The 24,766-nt window shown below is 34.4% G+C and overlaps 1 protein-coding gene across 1 annotated transcript in view; it reads right to left on the bottom strand.

Annotated features, from left to right (window-relative positions):
• The window catches only part of LOC138698528 (caspase-3-like), a 297,116-nt gene that overhangs the window by 35,080 nt on the left and 237,270 nt on the right, over positions 1-24,766 (bottom strand). The window lies entirely within an intron of this gene.

Raw genomic sequence — 24,766 nt, 5'->3', positions numbered from 1 at the left:
TTATAAGGGGGCCTGAATTAAATAAATCGAAATATGTCGCTTATTATTGATTTTTGTGAAATATGTTACATAACAAACGTTTCTTTAAAAATAATTTGCGATAAGTTTTATTCCTTGAAAAATGTTGATAGGACTGATATTTAATGAGATAAATGAGTTTTAAAATTAAAATAACTGCCATCTAAGGCCGTGTAATGAATTAAAAAAAAAAATGACTGCGTCTGTAAGGGGCCTTGGACAGCAACAATCGAAAGCTATGAAATATAGCCTACAGAGAATGTTTCTGTGCTTGTATGAAGTAATATCGGAAGCTAAATTAACCGATTTGTATAACTAATTATTATTTCACCATTGGAAAGTGTAGTTTCTCTAGATGGACATAATGCTATAATGTTATTACAGTAACTTCTGATATAATATAATATAATATAATATAATATAATATAATATAATATAATATAATATAATATAATATAATATAATGTAATATAATATAATATAATATAATATATTATAATATAATATAATATAATATTATATTATTATCATATTATATTATATTATATTAAATTATATTATATTATATTATATAATTTAAGTTATTTGAAGGGTTCAGAACCATAGTGGGCCAAGCGCCATTTACTGAATACGTAGAAAACAAGGGTTAAAATTAAGTTATTACCATAATTCAATGGAAACCTATAACAAGTAAAATAAAATATACACATTAAATCTAAATGATGTCAATCTTCATTAAACTATGTTTGCATGTAATAAAAATTAAGAAACATGTTAAAGGAATTGTCATTGCACCAAATGAGTGTCTCTGGACCAACAATCATTGCCCGGCCCTTCAAGTGAGAGTTTAAAGCGAATTTTTAGATGTGATTTTCCGTGAATTGCTTTTTTGGTCACTGTGCTCACCATAAATTGATACAACTCAGAAACTATCAACAACAGGAGGCTCAAATTTTGTACAGATTTTAAACAGGCTATTTAAAAAGATTTGGCTTCGTTAGAATGTTGATGTTTAAAATAAATATGAAAATAATTAATAATATGAAAAGAAGTGGATTCGAAAACTGAAATCCATGATATTCTAAAATCAGTTATAATGTTTCTGTAAAGCATATTAAAAAACAAGTGAAGTCATTTTGTACCGGTAGTAAATCTTTTCCGGGAATCTAATTGTAAAATAACTTCTCAAATATCTAAAAAATCTGACCGAATTATATCAATTTTTGTAAATAGTTACAAATTGGATGCTAATTGCCTCCTTTTGCTGTTTTTAATAACCTAATACTCAAATTTTGATTTTATACGTACGGTTGTTCAGTACACAACAAATTGTAAGTTTCAAAGAGAAAATAAGGAATTTCAAATTTTCAGTATAAACCATATTAGTAATTACGAGTAACATTGAAAATCTGGGGTCAAATTATTAAATCTGGGGACATTCCAGGAACGAATTTTGTCCGGGCATAATGACGATGATAATGATAATAATAATAATAATAATAATAATAATAATAATAATAATAATAATAATAATTTATTTATTTAGAATATTAACGTGCAAAACAACAGCACAAGGCCAATTACAGTTTACAACTGTAATAATAATAATAATAATAATAATAATAATAATAATAATAATAATAATAATAATAATAATAATAATAATTTTCTTCTCAACCAGTGACCCAAACAATTCCTTTTTCTCTTCCTGATCAGTTCATCATTCTTTCTTCACGCACTCTTTCCAACAGTTTCTTATTCTGTCCGTCCATTTCACACGCTTTCTTCTCCAAATCCACATTTCAAATGCTTCTAGTCGCTTTTCTTCACTTCGTCGTAATGTCCATGTTTCTGCCCCATACAATTCCACACTCCACAAAAAGCATTTCACTAGTTTTTTCTTAGTCCTTTTCCTAGAGATGCGCGGAAGATGTTCCTTTTACTATTAAAATCTTCCGTTGCCGTTGCTATCCTTTTGACTTCCTAACATCAGCTCATGTTACTGCTTATAGTAGCCTACACCAGTCTTTTTCTTAGTCCTTTTTCCAGAGATCAGCAGAAGATGCTTCTTTTTCTATTAAAAGCTTACTTTGCCATTGCTATTCTCCTTTTGACTTCCTGGCAGCAGCTTATGTTATTGCTTATAGCTAGGGTTGCAAATCCTCCCGTATTTTCTGGGATCTCCCGTATTTACCCTTAATTTTTAACAGTCTCCCAGCTCCCGTATTATTCTTCTCTTCGAACATTTTTCTACCTTGTTTTTCTTAAATGTAAAAATGTATATTCTAAACATTTGATTTTGCCGTGAATATGTTTATACGATGAATATTGTTGTTCAAGATAGGCATTGAAATGTGCAGTCTGTATAGGAAGTTATGTTTGCCAGAAATGGGTTTTAGTGCTCACCCGTCTAAAATCAAATAATGTTATAAATTTGAAAAAAAATGGCGTGTTTTCTTCTAAGCTTACCAAGTAGTAATGCTCATACAAAGAAGGTGTTTCATCTCATGAATAATTGAAAGTTGTTCGAAAAAGGAGCACGACACATTTAATAAAATCAGAGCTGAAAACTGCAGTCGACTTCAACTATTACGCGAGACAAAATCTGTCTCAAAAATACTCTTAATAAGCCTAGCTGTCGAAGTGTAGAATAAAGTTGTTTTTTAGTAACTGAACCGAATAAGTTGTCTATTTTTTATATGTGAAATTTTGCCTATTTCTTAGTCTCTCATATTTTCTTCAAAAAAAGTTGGCAACCCTACTTATAGAACACCCTAAATAATTGAAGCTGTCCATTTGTTCTACTGCCTCGTTTCGAATTCGTTACCTTCTTTGTTTTTCTTCTGATAACCATTTACGCTTTTTATTTTATTTTATCATCAATTATTTGTACCCAGGGTGCAATTAAGATTTGTGATGGGGTAGGATAGAATACTAGGTAGAGAATACCGTACATAAAATAATAATAAATTATTATTATTATTATTATTATTATTATTATTATTATTATTATTGTTATTTCAATTTCTGTCAGATGCGTTTCCAATTCACTGTGGCTAAAGCAAGGAGATGCACTATCACCTTTACTTTTTAACTTTGCTCTAGAGAATGCCATTAGGAAAGTCCAGGATAACAGAGAGGGTTTGGAATTGAACGGGTTACATCAGCTGCTTGTCTATGCGAATGACGTGAATATGTTAGGAGAAAATCCACAAACGGTTAGGGAAAACACGGGAATTTTACTTGAAGCAAGTAAAGAGATAGGGTTGGAAGTAAATCCCGAAAAGACAAAGTATATGATTATGTCTTGTGACGGGAATATTGTACGAAATGGAAATATAAAAATTGGAAATTTATCTTTTGAAGAGGTGGAAAAATTCAAGTACCTGGGAGCGACAGTAACAAATATAAATGGTGCTCGGGAGGAAATTAAACACAGAATAAATATGGGAAATGTCTGTTATTATTCGGTTGAGAAGCTTTTATCATCCAGTCTGCTGTCAAAAAATCTGAAAGTTAGAATTTACAAAGCACTTATATTACTGGTTGTTCTATAATTTTTTATTTTATTGGGTTATTTTACGACCCTTTATCAACAGCTTAGGTTATTTAGCGTCTGAATGAGATGAAGATGATAATGTCGGTGAAATGAGTCCGGGGTTCAACACCGAAAGTTACCCAGCATTTGCTCATATTGGGTTGAGCGAAAACCGCGAAAAAAACCTCAACCATAAATTGCCCCGACCGGGAATCGAACACGGGCCACCTGGTTTCACAGTTAGACGTGCTAACCGTTACTCCACAGGTGTGGACGGTTATTCTTTATGGTTGTGAAACTTGGACTTTCAGTTTGAGAGAGGAACATAGGTTAAGGATGTTTGAGAATAAGGTGCTTAGGAAAATAGTGGGGGGCTAAGAGGGATGAAGTTACAGGAGAATGGAGAAAGTTACGCAACACAGAACTGCACGCATTGTATTCTTCACCTGACATAAATTAGGAACATTAAATCCAGACGTTTGAGATGGGCAGGACATGTAGCACGTATGGGCGAATCCAGAAATGCATATAGAGTGTTAGTTGGGAGGCCGGAGGGAAAAAGACCTTTGAGGCGGCCGAGACGTAGATGGGAAGATAATATTAAAATGGATTTGAGGGAGGTGGGATATGATGATAGAGACTGGATTAATCTTGATCAGGATAGGGACTAATGGCGGGCTTATGTGAGGGCGGCATTGAACCTCCGGGTTCCTTAAAAGCCAGTAAGTAAGTAAGTAAGTAAGTAAGTAAGTAAGTAAGTAAGTAAGTAAGTAAGTAAGTAAGTAAGTAAGTAAGTAAGTAAGTAAGTAAGTAAGTAAGTAAGTAAGTAAGTAAGTAAGTAAGTAAGTAAGTATTATTATTATTATTATTATTATTATTATTATTATTATTATTATTATTACAGCTCAACGTTTCGTCGCATTGAGTTGCTTGAGCAGGCTTAACGTACGTGTAATTCCTAAGTTATTGATTGTTGTCAGCTTGCCTGTAATGATAATGCATCACTATTATTTTCTTTGCTTACTTTATACTTCATAAAGTATACTCGTATTCAAACAATTATATTTTGTGAGGGGGATAGAAGTTATCCCTGGCAGGAATGTTAATATGAATTTATGAGAGGGGGATAACTTTCCAAAAGGGAGGGGATCCCCCCCCTCATCCCTCCCGTTAATTCGCACCCTGCTTGTAACTCGAACAAAGATGGATTTACGTCAAAATAAGAAATGGTTCGTAATACGAACGTGAAATGGCAATAGAAAGAACAGAAGAAAAATATTGCAAATGAAGAGTCCACTGCAAGAATGATGGATGTCACTTTCTTGTCGAAAATGAACCAAGACTGTCAATGCATAGCTTAAGATATATAGAATGAACATACAGAGTTATATGGCATTAACACTGATAGTCATTGTCCAGTAATGATCGGAAAATCACACTTAAGGTTTGAGCGCTAAGCATTTCAAACTTTCAATTGCTTCTCCTGCAAAAATGTATTCCAAATGACATCCATCATTCTTGCAGTGGACTCTTCAAATGTATGAACATATCCAAAGAACGCTCGAAAATAAATCGCAGAAAAAAAATCTTTCACTGCAACTAAAATAGTAGATGAATCACTAACACCTTGAGGGCCCACCACAAATCAGAAGATGAGAAAGAGAAATTTGACAGATGAAGGTGTAGAAGATATACAGAAACAAATACTGAGAATTAGCAACCATCTTATTTTTCAAGTAAAAGTCAATAATTAGGGAAATGAGCCATGGACAGTGACATCACAGACGGCACGATAGTGTAGGCCTTATTTATATAAAGCGTAAAATCAACAACCAGAAATGTGCATCATATTCGTGACAATAATTTCGTGTAAAAAGGGCTTGTCATGGTTGACCAAAGTAACTGTTATTCTAAACTTATTGATTGCTATGTTTGTAACCTGACTTACAGGCGCACAGGGTCAATCAATATTCGTGCATTCAGTAATTTTAGTTTCTGATGTCGGAGATTTTTTTATAAATTTTATCCAAGGAAACTTCATTTTATAAAATAGACATTATAGTTGAGCTTAGAACTTTAGTCGAGGAACCATTCTATGATGCTCTCAACATTAAAACAATTTATACAACAGTCTTACAACATTAAATCTGTTTTACTTCTACTTTTAAATCTTCGAAATGGCGGTGGAGGTGGGTGATTTCCTGGAATTTGGAGGATTAGAGGGTTTTCATATTGAAGTGTAGTCTTCTGTAGATATTGGGGAGTATTGTGTTCACCTCCGGAAATCCTATATCAGAACGCAGTGTGGTATTTCGCACATAGCAGGGTGCACCTGTTATTAATCTAAGACCAGGATGTGAATTAAGATTTCTGATGAGGGGGGTATAGAATCCTGGATAGAGAATTGCATACATAAAATTATTATTAATTTCATTCATTCATTTATTTTATTCCATAGATCTTACATGAGCAATGGAGCTTTAAGATGTGGAACAAGTCAAAATTTGACAATATTACAATTACAATTTTTACAAATTTTTATAGCTTTACAATTTAGTAATTTTCTACAATTTTTACAATTTTGTGCAATATTTTGGCGCGATGTAGTGAGATGAGGTGAGGTCCGAGGATTCGCCAAAATATTACCCGGCATTTGCCTTTTGGTTGGGGAAAACCTCGGAAAAACCCAACCAGGTAATCAAATCAAAGGGGTTGATGCCAAGGACTCGCCATAGACCATCCGGCTTCAGTCCCACGGCTGTGGAAAACCTCGGAAGAAACCAAAGATCAAAGGGGGATCCAACCCAAGCCCGAACGCAGCTCTGGATCAGCAGCCCAGCGAGTCTGCCGGCTGAGCTACATCGATGGCTCTACTAGAAGTATACAATACATAGCCAATCAGATTATTAAATCTACAAACGCAAACGATCATTCAGTTGAGCTATATGTATAATACAGAACAAGTAAGTTAATTAAATTTAAGGCATATACAATTCAACCAGTTGTGATATACAGAAATTGATAATACATATCATGCAGACTACTTCAAATTACAAACACAATTTATCAATAGAGCTATAAAGATTACTATTCAATTTAAAGCATATACAATTCATCGGCCAAAACTATAGAAATATATACAATACAATGTAGCATACTTTCATTAAGCTATACAAATTTGCGCTATTAATATCAAATAGATTAATTCAATTTATAATCATAAACAATTCATCAGTTGTGCTATACAGACTACTATACAATTTACAGCATATACAATTGATCAATTGAGCTATACAGACTACCATTCAATTTACAGTAGGCCTATATACAATTCATCAGTAGAGCTACACAGACTAGTAATCATTTTAAAAGCATATACAATTCATCAGCCAAACTATACAAACATATACAATCAAATTAGTTCAATTTACAAACTTATTTTCGTTAAGCTATACAAAATTGTACAATTCATATGAAGTAGATTAATTCAATTTATAAGCTTAAAAATTCATCAGTTGACCTATACAGTATACTATTCAATTTACACCACATACAATTCATCAGTTACGCTAAACAAAAATATACAATGCATAGTAAACAGATTAAGGCAATATAAAAACATATTTTAGTTGAGCTATATAAAATTGTACATGTCATTTAAGTAGAAAATTCAATTCACAAGCATAAACAATTCATCAGTTGTGTAGAAGGTATGGTAAAAAGGTAAAGGTATCCCCGTAACATGCCATGAAGGCACTTGGGGGGCACGGAGGTAGAGCACCACGCTTTCCATGACCTCGGCACTAGAATGAGGTGGTGTGGTCAGCACCACGCTCGGACCGCTTTTTACCCCCGGGAAGGACCCGGTACTCAATTTTATAGGAGGCTGAGTGAACCTCGGGGCCGTTCTGAAAGTTTGGCAACGAGAAAAAATCCTGTCACCACCTGGGATCGAACCCCGGACCTTCCAGTCCGTAGCCAGCTGCTCTACCAACTGAGCTAGGTATGAGTATGTAGAAATTTGGTTAATTCTTTTCTGAACCTTTTCTCGCGGTTCTTCAAATCTTTAAGATAATTAGGCAGTGCATTGAAGGCTGTTATACATGAATAGCGAATTCCTTTTTTAAAACAGCATAGACTAACAGAGGGTAGATGAAGATCTGATTTATGTCTTGTATTAAAATGATGAATGTCTTGATTAGTACTGAATTTATCCTCATTTGATACGGCTCAACGCTTGATCGCACTGAGTTGCTTGTCTTGCATAATAATAATAATAATAATAATAATAATAATAATAATAATAATAATAATAATAATAATAATAATATATCCATGAGCAGACGGGCTGGGCCCTCTCAAAAAGCGAAGAACTATTCACTCTCTCACTTTACTCTTCAATATTCTTCAAACCTCTTACCCTAGCTACTTAGCTTCTCGTTTTCAACATTTGTCCTCATATCACGAAATAGATACTCGCTCATAACACCATATCACACTCTTCAATCCTAAATACAGAACATCCTTCTACTCTTCATCTTTCACGGTCTCTGCAGCTCATCTCTGGAACTCTCTACCACAACATGCCAGACACTGTCGGACATTGTCTAGTTTCAAAAATAAGTTAAAATTGCACTATCTCAATTCAGATTCCTTTCAGTTATAAGCCCTTTTCTCTGCGATAGTTTTGTAAAAATATAGGTTAGCCTATATATTTCTTTCCTTCCTTTCCCCTTTTTGTTCTCTTTTTCAGCCGGTGAATTTATTACCATAGCCTTTTTATTGTGAATTTTATTTAATATTCATACTGCTTTTCTTTTTTATTATTATTTTATTACATTTCATTTCGTTCTATTCTACCTTACGTTTTCCATATTAAACACTTGTACAGTACTAAATGAGTAGCTTCTGCTTTATTCCAATGTATTTTACTTTCTTTTTTCTATTAATGTATTATTTTCATGTTTTTTATGTCGATTTTATTATGCTATTATTATTATTATTATTATTATTATTATTATTATTATTATTATTATTGTTTTGTAATATGTTAGTATTTTGTTTTTTAACTTTTTGTTAAATTTTAACTCCTTGTATACTTTGTGACCTGGTAGTGTAAGAGAAGGCCCTATGGCCTTAACTCTGCCAGTATATATAAATAATAATAATAATAATAATAATAATAATAATAATAATAATAATAATAATTATTATTATTATTGTTTTGTAATATGTTAGTATTTTGTTCTTTAACTTTTTGTTAAATTTTAACTGCTTGTATACTTTGTGACCTGGTAGAGTGTAAGAGAAGGCCCTATGACCTTAACTTTGCCAGTATATATAAAGAATTATTATTATTATTATTATCATTATTATTATTATTATTATTATTATTGTTGTTTTGTAATATGTTAGTATTATGTTCTTTAACTTTTTGTTAAATTTTAACTGCTTGTATACTTTGTGACCTGGTAAAGTGTAAGAGAAGGCCCTATGGCCTTAACTCTGCCAGAATAAATAAAGAATTATTATTATTACTATTATTATTATTATTATTATTATTATTATTATTATTATTATTATTATTTTTGTTTTGTAATACGTAAGTATTCTGTTCTTTAACTTTTTGTTAAATTTTAACTGCTTGTATACTTTGTGACCTGGTAGAGTGTAAGAGAAGGCCCTATGGCCTTAACTCTGCCAGTATAAATAAAGAATTATTATTATTATTATTATTATTATTATTATTATTATTATTATTATTATTATTATTGTTTTGTAATATGTTAGTATTCTGTTCTTTAACTTTTTGTTAAATTTTAACTGCTTGTATACTTTGTGACCTGGTAGAGTGCAAGAGAAGGCCCTATGGCCTTAACTCTGCCAGTATAAATAAAGAATTATTATTGTTATTATTATTATTATTATTATTATTATTATTATTGTTTTGTAATATGTTAGTATTCTGTTATTTAACTTTTTGTTAAATTTTAACTGCTTGTATACTTTGTGACCTGGTAGAGTGCAAGAGAAGGCCCTATGGCCTTAACTCTGCCAGTATAAATAAAGAATTATTATTGTTATTATTATTATTATTATTATTATTATTATTATTATTATTATTGTTTTGTAATATGTTAGTATTCTGTTATTTAACTTTTTGTTAAATTTTAACTGCTTGTATACTTTGTGACCTGGTAGAGTGTAAGAGAAGGCCCTATGGCCTTAACTCTGCCAGTATAAATAACGAATTATTATTATTGTTATTATTATTATTATTATTATTATTATTATTATTAAGATAAGATGTGCAATTTCTAAGTTATTGATTGTTGTCAGCTTGCAAGTGATGTTAATACACAAAAATTAGTTTATTTGCTTATTTTGTACTGTACTTTATAAAGTAAACTCGTATTAAAACAATTATATTTTGTGAGGGAGATAGAAGTTATCCCTGGCAGGGATGTTAATATGAACGTATGAGAGGGGGATAACTTTTCAACAGGGGAAATCCCTCCCATTAATTCGCACCCTGTCTAAGACACCGATTTTTGATGGTTTGTATTCTCTTAATTTGGTTGTTAGAAGCAGAACTCCATATTGAACAGCCTTATTACCAGATGGGTCTGATTAATATAGTAGCCTATAATTATATTATGATCTGTTCATTATTGCATTTATAGTCCTGATTTGTGTGACGTGTTTCAGCAGACAGATGCGATGTCTGCATATTTAACTATTTCAGAAATGTGACACTGCCAAGGTAGTTTGTTATCTAGAGAGAGGCTAAGATGTAACAGATTGAGGTTCCTAAACAGGGACTCTTCCCAATGTTACAATGTGATAAAATACTTTATTTTGGTGATACATTTTTTAATTAATTTTTAACGAATCTAATCCCAGATAGAAACAAATGTTCACATTAAGTAAACACGAGATATCATGTCAAATTCCGAAGTTTGCAGGTTAAACTGTCCGAACAATTTGTCATATTTTTTTTTCTTGAAAATTCACTCCGAAATCACAAAAGAAGAACATTTACGTCAACTGCTGCGTGTTCAGTTCAAAGTGTGTCATGGCTCGCTGTATTGCCGTGATGTGGCTAGCCGATGAGCCTAGAGAATTCAATCTTCCTACACTTCCGCAGAGGAGTATTACCTATGTGCCAGAGAAGTTGCCTAGCAAGTACGGAGTTCATTCTGAAGAGTACTTACCGTTACGTACGGTAACGCCGGTAGTGGAAGGAAGGTGAACTGTTTGGAAACACGTACTGAAGTGAGTTTTTTTTTCTTACTGTCGGGATATGGGGAGAGTGTTAAGACGATTACTTACGTATTTGTTGACATTAACTTGGACGGTCAACATGGACACGGAGCATTTGATTTGTGTTGTGGAATGTTGCCGTACGGAACCGATCGATGTTAACAAATACCCTGCGTACGACTTGCCCGAGCAGAACACAGTTCGAAAGAGGTTAAGGTAGCACACAAACCGTACAAGCCGCCATCTGTTGCTACGACATTCAAGTTATACAGTACACGTTCTCAAGTTCAGGTTGAACTCCTTGAATAATCGGCAACTTCTCTGGTATAAAAGCTGAAACTCGCTTTAAATCGCTGACTCACAACAGTGTCGTCATGACAAACTTTGAAATGAACACCCAGTATTACAAAAGCTTACAAACCCTACTTTGGCTATCCACTGGGTGATCAGAATAGGCTTTGGGCTCCCAAAGTATGTTGTTTTTCTTTGCTTTGTCACTTTATTCCAGTGGCAGAAAGAAATAAAGAGAGCTACCGCAAGTTATGTCTTTTGCAGTTCCGATGACTTGGCGAGAACCTAAAGATCATGTGACTGGTTGCTACTTTGGCGTGAAAAAATTTTAATATTTACTGCAAAAACCAAACACTTCATTGTTTATCCCAAAGTGGCATCAGTATCTATTGGAGCCAGACGTATTCATGTAAACCCCATGCGATCTTTCATTTGGTTTTAAAATCAAGGAGCTAGCAATTCGAAGTCGCGAGATATACAGCCTGGAAATTTTCGTTATTAGGAAGAGGATTGCTTTATTTTTTTGTATTTCCACAGTGTCGCTATGACCTTGTGCACCCATAATAATTGTGAAAAATCATTAAAAAAATCAGCTCAGAAAGGGTTAATACAGGGACATCATTTAATTTTTACTAAAATTTTTAATATTAACTCGGCTATACCTTTGGATTAATGATTGAGACCCGGAAACACCGTTTGCTACCTCCTTCCACGACTGGAGTTCGATGATACTGGCGTAAAATACAAACAAATCACTTAGTTACAGGAGGGAAGAAAAGTAGTTCATCCATTTACGTAAAGTAGGAAATATCGCGATTTTGAGTTTGATAATTTTCATTAGGTTTTGTTTACTCAAAATATAGTACAGTATTGCCAATAAGTGCTTTTACTCACGAACCGAGTTATCCATACGAACGTATTCATTATGCAGTGTATATTATACTGTCTACAGCACATTAGCGTACGATATAGAGAATGAAGTTAAAATGAAAAATAATCATAATATGGATATTTAAACACATTTTTGAAAATGGTGGCCGTTCATTTCCATACAGACTTCAGTTCTTTTGTGCCTATTATCGCACTATAGACTATTGCATCTAATTCCAATTACCAGTTTCGTCTTTCATACTTAGTAATTCATGTTGAAGTAATTCTGTACCTACTTTATAAAAGAGTACCTTACGTACTGTAAATTCAGTCTTCACTTCTGCCCGACCCTCGCAGATAAAATTACTTAGACATGCTGTCTACTGTCCATCCAAGTGGTTATGTCGCAGGATCATAGAAAGGGGGGAATCACGTGATAGTTAATTACTTAACGAGGCCCTTTTATTTAAGTTATTTTAAACAGTTGCATAATATTACGTAGACGTCCAATTATTTCCTAACAGAAATTATTGTTTTCAGAAAAGAGCTAAGAAAGCCCAGCCACTAGTCTTTACAGTGGAGCGAGCAGAAGCAGGTGGGGAAAATCGGGATGCGACGTAGGCAAACGGACGACAGTACCTGTGCGAAAATATGGTTCAATATTGGAAGTTTTCGTCACTGGAAAACGCGAACATATTTTTGAAACGTACTGTAATCACTAACTCAGTACTGCAGCCTTGGCTCTGTGTGGAGGATAGTTGGAACTTCGTTAGTAGAAGGGGTGGGAGTGAAGTACATTCAAAAACTCAGGTACAATAAAAGTTGAAGTAAAAATAAAATAATGTCCCTGTATAAGCCTAACCTATAAGAGCCAATTTTGAGGGATAATAACTGATTATCGGCAAGGGTGTTCCTAAATATACGCAAATTAATACCTATTAGAGGGACATATTCATACAGGAGTAAGACAAGGTTGCGGCCTTTCACCGTTGCTATTTATTATATGCATGAATCAAATAATTATAGAATGGAAACAATTGCCTCATGGATATATACAACTCAATAGACATTTAGGCTACAACTAGATTCATTACTTTTTGCAGACGATTTAGCTCTGGTGGCATCTTCAGAAGATGAATTACAACGTTCAATTTTTTACTTTAACAAAATTGGAATTGAATATGATATGAGAATCAATAAAGAAAAAAACTAAAATTATGGCTTTCTGCTGAAAATAACCTGTGCCTAGCAAAATATGTTTAGATTCAAAAATATTAGAAAGAGTAAATTGTTTTACATATCTCGGATACACATTATCTTTTTTCGATGAAGTACACATTTCACAGAAAGTTTCTAAATACACCAAAACTATGGGAATAATTAACAATATTATGAAACCTTCCCCAGTACAAATGCATACTAGAATTCGCCTATACATGATCTTGGCGAGACATGTACTTTGTTACGGCAGTGAGGCATGGACATTGAGGAAGAAAGATGAAAGCTGAATAACGGCTAATGAAATGAAATTTGTGAGATATACAGCGGGATATACGAAATGGGATTAGAAATGCAATGAAGATATAATGGAAGAATTACAACTAGAACCTGTAATTAATCACGTAAAACATTATCAGAACAACTGGATAAATCATCTGCATCGCATGCATAGAGATAGAATCCCAAACGTTATACTACACTATCGTCCAAACGGGAAGAGATCTCTCGGTCGTCCAAAGAAGTGCTGGATTGAAAATTCAACTGTGAGATCGTGAAAGGCCTTTTGGTCTAATACTTGAAGGGAAGAAGAAGAAGATTAGAGGAACATACCGATAACACATAAATGCAACCCAATAGAGCTATTTGAATGCTTTTTCCTAATTGAAGAGCTCAAATTATCTTTTAATTGAGGTTATCGAAAAAAAGAAGTTAAAATTTGTTGACTAGATAATTAATGTCGAAGATTTTAGAAAACTTGCATTTTAGTAGGCCTAATGACTACAAATGGGACCTCATCTCCAAAGACAAGCCATAGAGAACTTATCTGGCCTACTTCTAAACAGTGGCCTGTAGTTGGACTACCCTAGAATGACAGACTAGCCGGCGTGTCTATCTGGCATTGCTGTGAAGATGAACTTCATGATATAGTCGACAATACTATTTGTTTATATGTACATCGAAGTTACAATATTTTAATCATTACACAACTGCAGCATGTTGTGAAGTGACTTTGTCACGCAAACTTGTCAGATCAAAACTCACCCTCGATGTTGAAATCATTTACACAGAAGTAGTATTGCATGGCAAATGCTATTATTTATACGCCGATGAAAAATTTGTACGGTAAGAACAACACTTTGTCTTCCTTGAGATTTTATTTCTGACGACTGGAGGGAACTAATCTTGAATTTGGTTAATTGCTGGTTAGTGCTTACCCACATATTTATTTCACTTGCTGTTAAAGTGGTTATTGTTTGTGTTACGTGCTTTAACTATCACTAGGAACCGTACTTTGTTCCTGGAGGGTACAAGGTTAAGTATTACTAGAGTCTTTACTCTAGCGGATGATGTGCTTGTATCTAACTAGGGAAATACTTCTACCTGCTCAAGGGACTTCTGTTTGGTCAAGTTTGGCAGAAGAAAACATAGGTCCTTTACACTATGTACACTAAAATACGCTATTTTTACTATCTTTCGTCTCTAGAATATGATTTTTCTTCAAATATAACTCATTAAATGACTCATTCGTCCCTCTTCTGCAGCCAATCTTTGACCAGTTGTTGTAACGGATGATGTGCTTGTATCTAACATGTACTTCTATCTGCTCAAGGGACTTCTGTTTGGTCAACTTTGGCAGAAGAAAACATAGGTCCTTTACACTATTTACACTAGAATACGCTATTTTTACTATCTTTCGTCTCTAGAATATGATCTTTCTTCAAATATAACTCGTTAAATGACTCTTTCGTCCCTCTTTTGCAGCCAATCTTTGACCAGTTGTTGTAGCGGATGATGTGCTTGTATCTAACATCCGAAGTACTTCTACGTGATCAAGGGACTTCTGTTTGGTCAAGTTTGGCAGAAGAAAACATAGGTCCTTTACACTATTTACACTAGAATACGCTATTTTTACTATCCTTCGTCTCTAGAATATGATCTTTCTTCAAATAGAACTTGTTAAATGACTCTTTCGTCCCTCTTTTGCAGCCAATCTTTGACTAGTTGTAATATAACTCGACCTTTTAATACCCTATCGATTTATTTTTCCGAGTTTGGGGGTAATGTCATCTAGATAAAAATAATTAATTTGATGAAATTTCTTACGTAAAGAAAGTTATGACTTCAGACAAAATGGCAAAGTGGAATTACGAAAATGGTGTTCTGGGTCCTTCCACACGTCGCCAGCCGCCGTTCGGGGAATGCTATGGAATGACGGAATTAAAAAAAAATGTTGAAGGAACTATGTAGGGGAGAGTCGGGTAGTATCAGACAGTGAGTTTCTTTCATCTACCACACGATGATAGTACCTGATTGACATGGTTACGTTTCTGTGATGTCGCATAGAGAAACGTAACCATGTAATTCAGTACTGCCATACGGTGGTATATGAAAGAAACGCACTGTCCGATACTACCCGACTCTGCCCAAAATGCCTAATATGGAGAAACGGAAAAACCCCGAGAAAAGCCCTAACTGCTATCTTGTCCGTCAGAAGTGGCCTGGCCGGGTCTCAAACTCGGAATGCCTCCATGATAGACTGGAGGTTTGGCCATTCAGTCACCGTAGAGAAAACTGAGGCAGTCAGGCATCAATCTTTCAGAAATAACAAGGAGGTGGATCTCGTCAACTTCGGAACTCGGCGTTCCGTGAAATGAGTTGTCCTGGATTGAAGGCTACACACGTACAGACCGATTATTTAGTCCTGATAGCAGGGTTGCCAGATAAAGGGATCGAAACCGTCTTACTAACTTATGAAAATTGTCGTACTTCAGCATAAAATTGTTGTTCATTTCTCAACTTCACCGCTGTGTAGTAATGGTTAACACGTCTGGCTGCGAAACGAACGGGCCAGAGTTGAAATCCCAGATGAGACGAGTTATCTGGTTGACGTTGTTTCCGAATTTTCCCTCAGCCCATTAAGGGGAGGCAGAGGTGAATATTTCAAAATCCACAAAATTTATCCGATTTGTTTGAAATTGATCATGGATAGTAACTTTCTAAGTACAATAGTTCTATAAATATTAATAATTTTATAAAACTTTATATCGTTTGATATAAAATGCTCCATGGACAATATTGTAAGAAATTTTCAATATTTCTTTTTATTTATATGTTCAGAGAAGGTATATAAATAATGATAAGTATTAGTTTATTACGGGAATAATATAGTAATACAGTTATCTTGGATTTAATTTCATACTTTTAAGGGCACAAAATAAAAAACTAACATCGGAATATCAAAATAAAGATAATAAAAATGTAAAAAACCAAATTTTCATTTTTTCTTTAGTTTTGTTCGAAAATTTCACCTCTGCCTCCCCTTAAGAGCAAATGCTGGTTAAATTCCGGCGCTGGAGTGATTTTGCTGGCATTATCATCTTCATGTCATTACGCAGTTGATAAAGAAGCGCAAAATAAAAATATATCTACCAGTAAATTTTAGTTCCAAATTAAAATACTACTAATTATAGTGTTCACATCCACAATGGCATACAGCATTGAAACAAATCACCACCCATTTCTTCACCATCAATACTGTCATCGCAGTAAGGCGTGCACGATGACGCTTGGTTCGAATCAACTTTCTTATATTTAAAGTCAGCAGAATTTGATCTTTGACCGGCGCGGCGGCAGATAGGCCAATAAATGTGGCGGCTGAAAATTATATCAAATTAATTCATCTACAGTCGACTTAAACCCGACACCTCTATAATGTCAGCGCGTTTAGACTTCTTAATGCTACTGCGGTACAATTTAATTGATAAAAGTTTTCCTTTATCGAACAAACAAGGAAGTTTATAAAATTAAACTCTTATTATTTTGATATAACTGTGCCGTATACGTGAAACCTAGAGCTCAAGATGACAAATCGACTTTCACAAGTACTAACATTGTAACTCACTTTCTTACATTTTTCAGGAGATGAAAATGAAGTTTTAAAATGATCGTGTAAATTAGTGTATACAGATATGTAGAGTAACAATAAGTTTTACATACAATTGGGGAGGTTTAGAGTTACAGTGATAGTATTGGGAGAAAAAGAAACAATTTAAGACCATTTTAACTAGGACAACTCAAAACCATAAAAAATTGAGTTACAATGTTAGTACTTGGGAGGGTCGAAATTATGACTTGAATGGCAAGCATAATTACCAGATCGATTTTCAAAGCATTCCCCCCTTAAAAGCATGTTTCTTTCATATTAGTCCAGGACATATTAAATGAAGAAAACTTGCCTAAAAGGGATGAATTAACCATCAATTTTATTTTAATTATAAACTAACATTTTAAGTTCCCAAATATTTTTTCCCTTCAGTGAAATAGTCGTACAAAATTGCGTACGACATAGAATGCGGTCGTACCTCGTACTATTAGTCAAAATATTTTTTATTTTAGTTGGTTATTTAACGACGCTGTATCAACTACAAGGTTATTTAGCGTCGATGAGATTGGTGATAGCGAGATGATATTTGGCGAGATGAGGACGAGGATTTGCCATAGATTACCTTGCATTCACATTACTTTTGGGGAAAACCTAGGAAAAAACCAAACCAGGTAATCAGCCCAAACGGGGATCGAACCCGCGCCCGAACGCAACTTCAGACCGGCAGGCAAGCGCCTTAACTGGCTGAGCCACGCCGGTGGCTTTAGTCAAAATAGTCGTATGCGTACGACTATAGTCGTACGTATGGCAACCCTGCCTGACAGCTCGGCGACGCGAAAGAGGGGAAGTAATAGGAGCAGTGGGGAGAGCTTCGGAGTAGAGATAAGGGCGAGCGGTCGGTAAAGGAATGCAGTACAGCTTAACTGTACTGGGAACGTATGACTCTGCCGCACGCATGACATCAGATCGCTCCGAAGGCAAGCGAGTGACTAACCCAAAAACCCCTTTGCGTAACTAAATGGACTCGCCTGGCCCAGGCGCACATTGCGGGCGACTGTCAGGACTAAACAATCGTACTTGTACGCACACACAGAGCTTACAGGATTTCGTTTTTGATTCTGAGGATCTCTAGTGGAGGAGGGGGGGAGTTTACCTCCAAAACACTCCCCTCCTAGCTGCGCCAGTGATATTTATAACTGTTACAGACTAGATAAATATTACAATATTAGATTGAAGATAATTACAATAACTAGAATTTTGTGAATATTTAGTATTGTGTCTAATAATTCAGATATTAGACTTGTAGGCCTACGTGCATTGTAGAAAAAACCGATGACAATAATTGTTAAAACCATTAATGTACAATATGTAAACCAAAATATGTACAGAAACGGAAATAAAATTTGATGGGAGTCCACCTGTATGTAGGCAACAATTTCGCACGACTGTCCACCAACATGGCGTATATACAGGGGCTCTTGTTTACTGCACTTGTATTTATTGTATACCTGTCTTTGACTCTTCACATACTCTTGGAGTTTCTCGCTGAATAAAGATTGATTAATTGATTGATTGCACATGAGCAGTGTGTTGTAAACGAAACTTATACAGGGACATCATTTTATTTTTACTTCAATTTTTATTGTACCTGAGTTTTTTATTGTACTTCACTCCCACCCTTTCTACTAATTATGTTCAACCGTCCTCCACACAGATCCAAGATCGCATATACAGTCATAGTAGCCTTACGGTCATAGTAAACAGTACGTTCCAAAAATATGTTCACGTTTTCCAGCGACGAAAGAGCTTTCAATATTGAATCATTTTCGCACAGGTACTGTCGTCCATTTTCCTACGTAGTATCCCGGTTTCCCCCACCAGCTTTTATTCGCCAGCTAGTGGCTGGGCTGTCTTAGCTCTTTTCTGAGAACATTAATTTCTGTTAGGAATTTGACGTCTGCGTAATATTATACAACTGTTTAAAATAATTTAAATAAAAGGGCCTCGTTAAGTAATTAACTGTCACGTGATTTCCTCCCTTTCTACGACCCTACGACATAACCACTTGGACGGACAGTAGATAGGCTAGTATGTCAGAGTAATTTTATCTTTTCGGATTGGACAGAAGTGAAGACTGAATTTACAGTACGTAAGGTACTTTTTATAGAGTAGGTACAAAATTATTTCAACATGAGGCACTAGTAAGAAGAACGAAACTGGTAATTTGGATTAGGTACAATAGTCTATAGTTCGTTAATATGTACATTGGAACTGAAGTCTGTATCGAAATGAACGGCCACCATTTTCAAAAATGTGTTTAAATATCCATGTTATGATTATTTTTCAATTTAATTTCATTCTCAATAGTGTACGCTAATGTGCTGTAGACGGTATAATATACACTGCATAATGAATACGTTCCCATGGCTAACTCAGTTTGTGAGTAAAAACACTTATTGTTAATACAGTACTGTATTAAGATTAAACAAAAACCTAATGAAAATTATCGAACTCAAAATCGCGATATTTCCTAGTTTACGTAAATGGATGAACTACTTTTCTTCCCTCCTATATCTAGTAGAGTGATTTGTTTGTGTTTTACGCCAGTATCATCGAACTACAGTCATGGAAGGGGATAGCAATCTGTGTTTCTGGTTCTCTAAAGGTATAGCCAGGTTAATATTAGAAATGTTAGTAAAAATAAAATGATGTCCCTGTATATCTGTTTTTGACTCTTCACATATTCTTGGATTTTCTCGCTGAATAAAGATTGATTAATTGACTGATTGCATATGAGCAGTGTGTTGTAAGCGAAACAATAAGGAAGCTCCAAATTTTATTTATTTATTTTATTTATTGCCAGTAGGCTGGCTTAGGGAAGAGGAGGGTTGCCTGTTCGAAATCTGGGTACCGGGCCTAGAACCCAGGCTATCTTCGTGACAGGCTGGAGGTCTGACCACTCAGCCACCGCAGGGGTTGTCAGTTTGGACTCATTGTGAAGCTCCCAAAGAGAATGTCCATCCTAATATATGGATGCATAGAACTTTTAGTACTAGGTGCAGAAATTAATCTGAAAATGCTGATATAGTTGACAATGTACAATCGATTCACTGCTACAAAGCAGTGTTGCCATTTTTGTGAGAATTTTTAAAATGTACCAATAGTGGGAAAACTTCGGCTTGAAGCGATTCATGAAAGCGACTGTCGTTCCAATTTTGTTTCGGTCCGCTTCGGTGCAATCACACACACACAAATAATAATTGTGTATGGTACTATCTAATTTGTAGTCATTATTAAAGTACAGTTTTCTGAATCATTCAGTAAATTATAATTATACATACATAATAATATGTATAATAATAATATTTATTTATTCTGGCGAAGTTAAGTCCATTAGGCCTTCTCTTCCACTTAGCCAGAAACAAAAGAAGCTGATACAATTTTACAGACTAATATTTAAAGAACACTAATAATAGTACATTATGAAACGAGCCTATAATGGTATTAATTAAGACGCGAGTATGTTTATGAAACGAGCGCAAGCGAGTTTCATAATTTTCATACGAGCATCTTAATTACCATTATAGTCAAGTTTCATACGACTTTTTATGCTCGACCATATTTCTAACTTGCAATTGTTCATAAGTATTCAAGTTATCCTTATCTGACTGAGGAGCGGAACTGACCTTGTGCAATACCTCGTAAATTGTGAGATGTGCGCACACGCGAAAGTATTGATGTTTTCCGAGAAACAAATGTCGACATTGACCTTCATATAATCTAGAGAGTAAAATAAACATTAATCTTGATATAATCTTGAAATTGAATTAGACATTGAAAAACGTGATGACAAATTGAATTTATTTGTATATTATTTAAAATTAACGGTAATTATTATAGTAACAGAACTAGTTGTCTTTCGATTACATATCCGAGAATAATCGATACTTGCGCTTTTATATTGCTACAATGGTATTTTCTGATTGGTGGAACACCTGAACCTTAATGAATAGTTGTACTTTAATGAGGTCCATTAAAGGTCTGCTACCAGGTGTATAATTACTACATTTCGGCATGGTCAAGCTAAAAAAAAATTATATAGTCATACAAGCACAACTTGAGTAAAATAATGCAAATATACTAAATAATAATTACAAAGTAATATAAGGCTAGAAGTTACACTCAATGATGGCGCAAGCGGTAAATTATAAGAATAACAAAATTCAAACGTAAATTATAACTATACAACACTGAAGAAAACTACATATATACACAAAGGACATTTAAACATGAATACTAGTCACGTGTTTAAACAATTTACTTTTAAATTGCAATATCGTTCGACAGTTCCTGAGGGAGCTGGGTAGGGAGTTCCAGAAAAGAAATGCTGATGCTGTGAAAGAGGAAGAATAGTGAGCTGTTTTATGGCAAGGCATAGATAATGAAGGGTCATTTTTTAGAACGAGTACCAGCAATATCCATTGCAATCCTTTTTATTATACCAATATACAACTCAAATTTCCGAGATATACAATTCTATCCTAATCAATCAAATTATATTTTGATCGATAAGGCTGTGATAAGAGGACAAGAAATTAAAACGCACCGAGAGATAGTTAGGCGAAAAAGTATTGATACGTTCGTACGTACGTACGTACATACATACATACATACATACATACATACATACATACATACATACATACATACATACATACATACATACATACATACATACATACATACATACATACATACATACATACATACATACATACATACATACATACATAGGTCTTTCACTGAAAACTCAGTATTCTCCAATCTTTGCTACTTTCTGCCTTCCTCTTGGTCTCCGCATAAAATCACATGTATCTTAATGTCGTCTATCATCTGCTATATTCTTCTAAATCGTTGAATTTCGTATGTAATCTACTTTCTGGAATAGAGACCCCTAAGTAAGAATGTAGCTGGACTACTCTGCAATGACAAAATAGACATTTCTATGAAGTTGGAAATATTGAGATGGTGGATAATCTGTTAACAATCTCTTTATGCGTACTAAATATATAATATATTAATCACAGTAATTAGATGTCCTAAAGTGATTGTCACGGAGATATCCATTTGTGAGTTCGAATACATATTCTTGCTTACGACACTTGATTAACAACACATTGGATCATCTAAATTTGATGCTGAAAGATTTCTAATTTAACAAATACGCCGGTAAAAACCAGCTTGAATTTTAATGTTTTAAAAACCCAATTTTCACGCTAATGAAAACGAATCTTTTTTCCAACATTGAACATATTTAATTTTATACCTAATGCATTTTAACGTAAAGAATAACTTTTCTAGAACACAAAGAAATAGTAAATATGTAAATAAAGGCACCACCATGCTTCCTTAATCAAAACCCCCACATTGGCACTACCACACAGATTTTATTAGTTTTTATTGATTATTGAAGTAGTGCGGATTTGTTGCAGTTTCGAGTGTGCAGATTGTTGTTAGGGTGATCTCCTTTATTCGAAACGTTTGCGCGTTCACAACGGAATGTCGAACATCTCGGAGGGAGCAGTTCGAAATTCTTCGACAAAAATCTGGTGAAGGCACAAGTGAACAGCGAACACATTTTATAACAATAGTTATATATTAAAGTGGTTAAGGACCACTGTTCATCTGAATATGAAAAGAAAATAAGGACAGAAATGATGGTTTTCATAAAATTATAATTAGACAAACTTGAAAAGTGATACAGAAAACATGAAGTATTTTTATTACATGGGTCATTCGATAAATTAATGGAAATAATGTCTGTATGTGGCGCTATCAGTGGTAAATAACTTAAGCTGATAACAATGAGAAAGAGGAGCATCTGATGTGTGTTATCTGTGAGTTTGAAGACAATTTCATTTATGAGATATCTGTAGTGAGTTTAATTTATAGAATTTTATCTGTAATGCTGTAAAACGTCTAGCAAATACGAATAAAGATACTTAATTGAAATTCAGATTGCAAGAGGCAAGAATCCCTCCTCTCAGAATACTTTAATTCAAATGTTGCTATTAATTTTCTAATGATCCATGTAGATTTTACAGGTTGCTTGATTGAGTTTGGGTGTTTCTCATTAGTAGAATCAGAGGAATCTTCAGGTTCAGGAGAGATTAAACGAGAATGCCGTAAATTTATTTTTGATGGAAACAGTGATAGAGATAAATTATGAAAAAAGAGAAGCAATGCGTCCAGAAAAAAGTGTGACATAGTTCGCTTTTGCTACGAAAACAAAACTTGGAGTAGAAGGAAAGTATATAGCTTACTTACTTACTTACAAATGGCTTTTAAGGAACCCGAAGGTTCATTGCCGCCCTCACATAAGCCCGCCAGCGGTCCCTATCCTGTGCAAGATTAATCCAGTCTCTATCATCATATCCCACCTCCCTCAAATCTATTTTAATATTATCCTCCCATCTACATCTCGGCCTCCCTAAAGGTCTTTTTCCCTCCGGTCTCCCAACTAACACTCTATATGCATTTCTGGATTCGCCCATACGTGCTACATGCCCTGCCCATCTCAAACGTCTGGATTTAATGTTCCTAATTATGTCAGGTGAAGAATACAATGCGTGCAGTTCTGTGTTGTGTAACTTTCTCCATTCTCCTGTAACTTCATCCCGCTTAGCCCCAAATATTTTCCTAAGCACCTTATTCTCAAACACCCTGAACCTATGTTCCTCTCTCAGAGTGAGAGTCCAAGTTTCACAACCATACAGAAGAACCGGTAATATAACTGTTTTATAAATTCTAACTTTCAGATTTTTGGACAGCAGACTGGATGATAAGAGCTTCTCAACCGAATAATAACACGCATTTCCCATATTTATTCTGCGTTTGATTTCCTCCCGAGTGTCATTTATATTTGTTACTGTTGCTCCAAGATATTTGAATTTTTCCACCTCTTCGAAGGATAAATCTCCAATTTTTATATTTCCATTTCGTACAATATTCTGGTCACGAGACATAATCATATACTTTGTCTTTTCGGGATTTACTTCCAAACCGATCGCTCTACTTGCTTCAAGTAAAATTTCCGTGTTTTCCCTAATCGTTTGTGTATTTTCTCCTAACATATTCACGTCATCCGCATAGACAAGAAGCTGATGTAACCCGTTCAATTCCAAACCCTGCCTGTTATCCTGAACTTTCCTAATAGCATATTCAAGCGCGAAGTTAAAAAGTAAAGGTGATAGTGCATCTCCCTGCTTTAGCCCGCAGTGAATTGGAAAAGCATCAGATAGAAACTGACCTATACGGACTCTGCTGTATGTTTCACTGAGACACATTTTAATTAATCGAACTAGTTTCTTGGGAATACCAAATTCAATAAGAATATCATATAATACTTCCCTCTTAACCGAGTCATATGCCTTTTTGAAATCTATGAATAACTGATGTACTGTACCCTTATACTCCCATTTTTTCTCCATTATCTGTCGAATACAAAAAATCTGATCAATAGTCGATCTATTACGCCGAAAACCGCACTGATGATCCCCAATAATTTCATCTACATACGGAGTTAATCTTCTCAAAAGAATATTGGACAAAATTTTGTACGACGTCAACAAAAGTGATATTCCTCGAAAGTTACCACAGTTGGTTTTGTCCCCCTTTTTAAA

The sequence above is a fragment of the Periplaneta americana genome, chromosome 4, assembly GCF_040183065.1.
Source record: "Periplaneta americana isolate PAMFEO1 chromosome 4, P.americana_PAMFEO1_priV1, whole genome shotgun sequence".
In the NCBI taxonomy this organism is placed as follows: Eukaryota; Metazoa; Arthropoda; class Insecta; order Blattodea; family Blattidae; genus Periplaneta; species Periplaneta americana.
The sequence above is the reverse complement of the archived record's forward strand: the minus strand, read 5'-3'. Positions and strand labels throughout refer to the sequence as shown.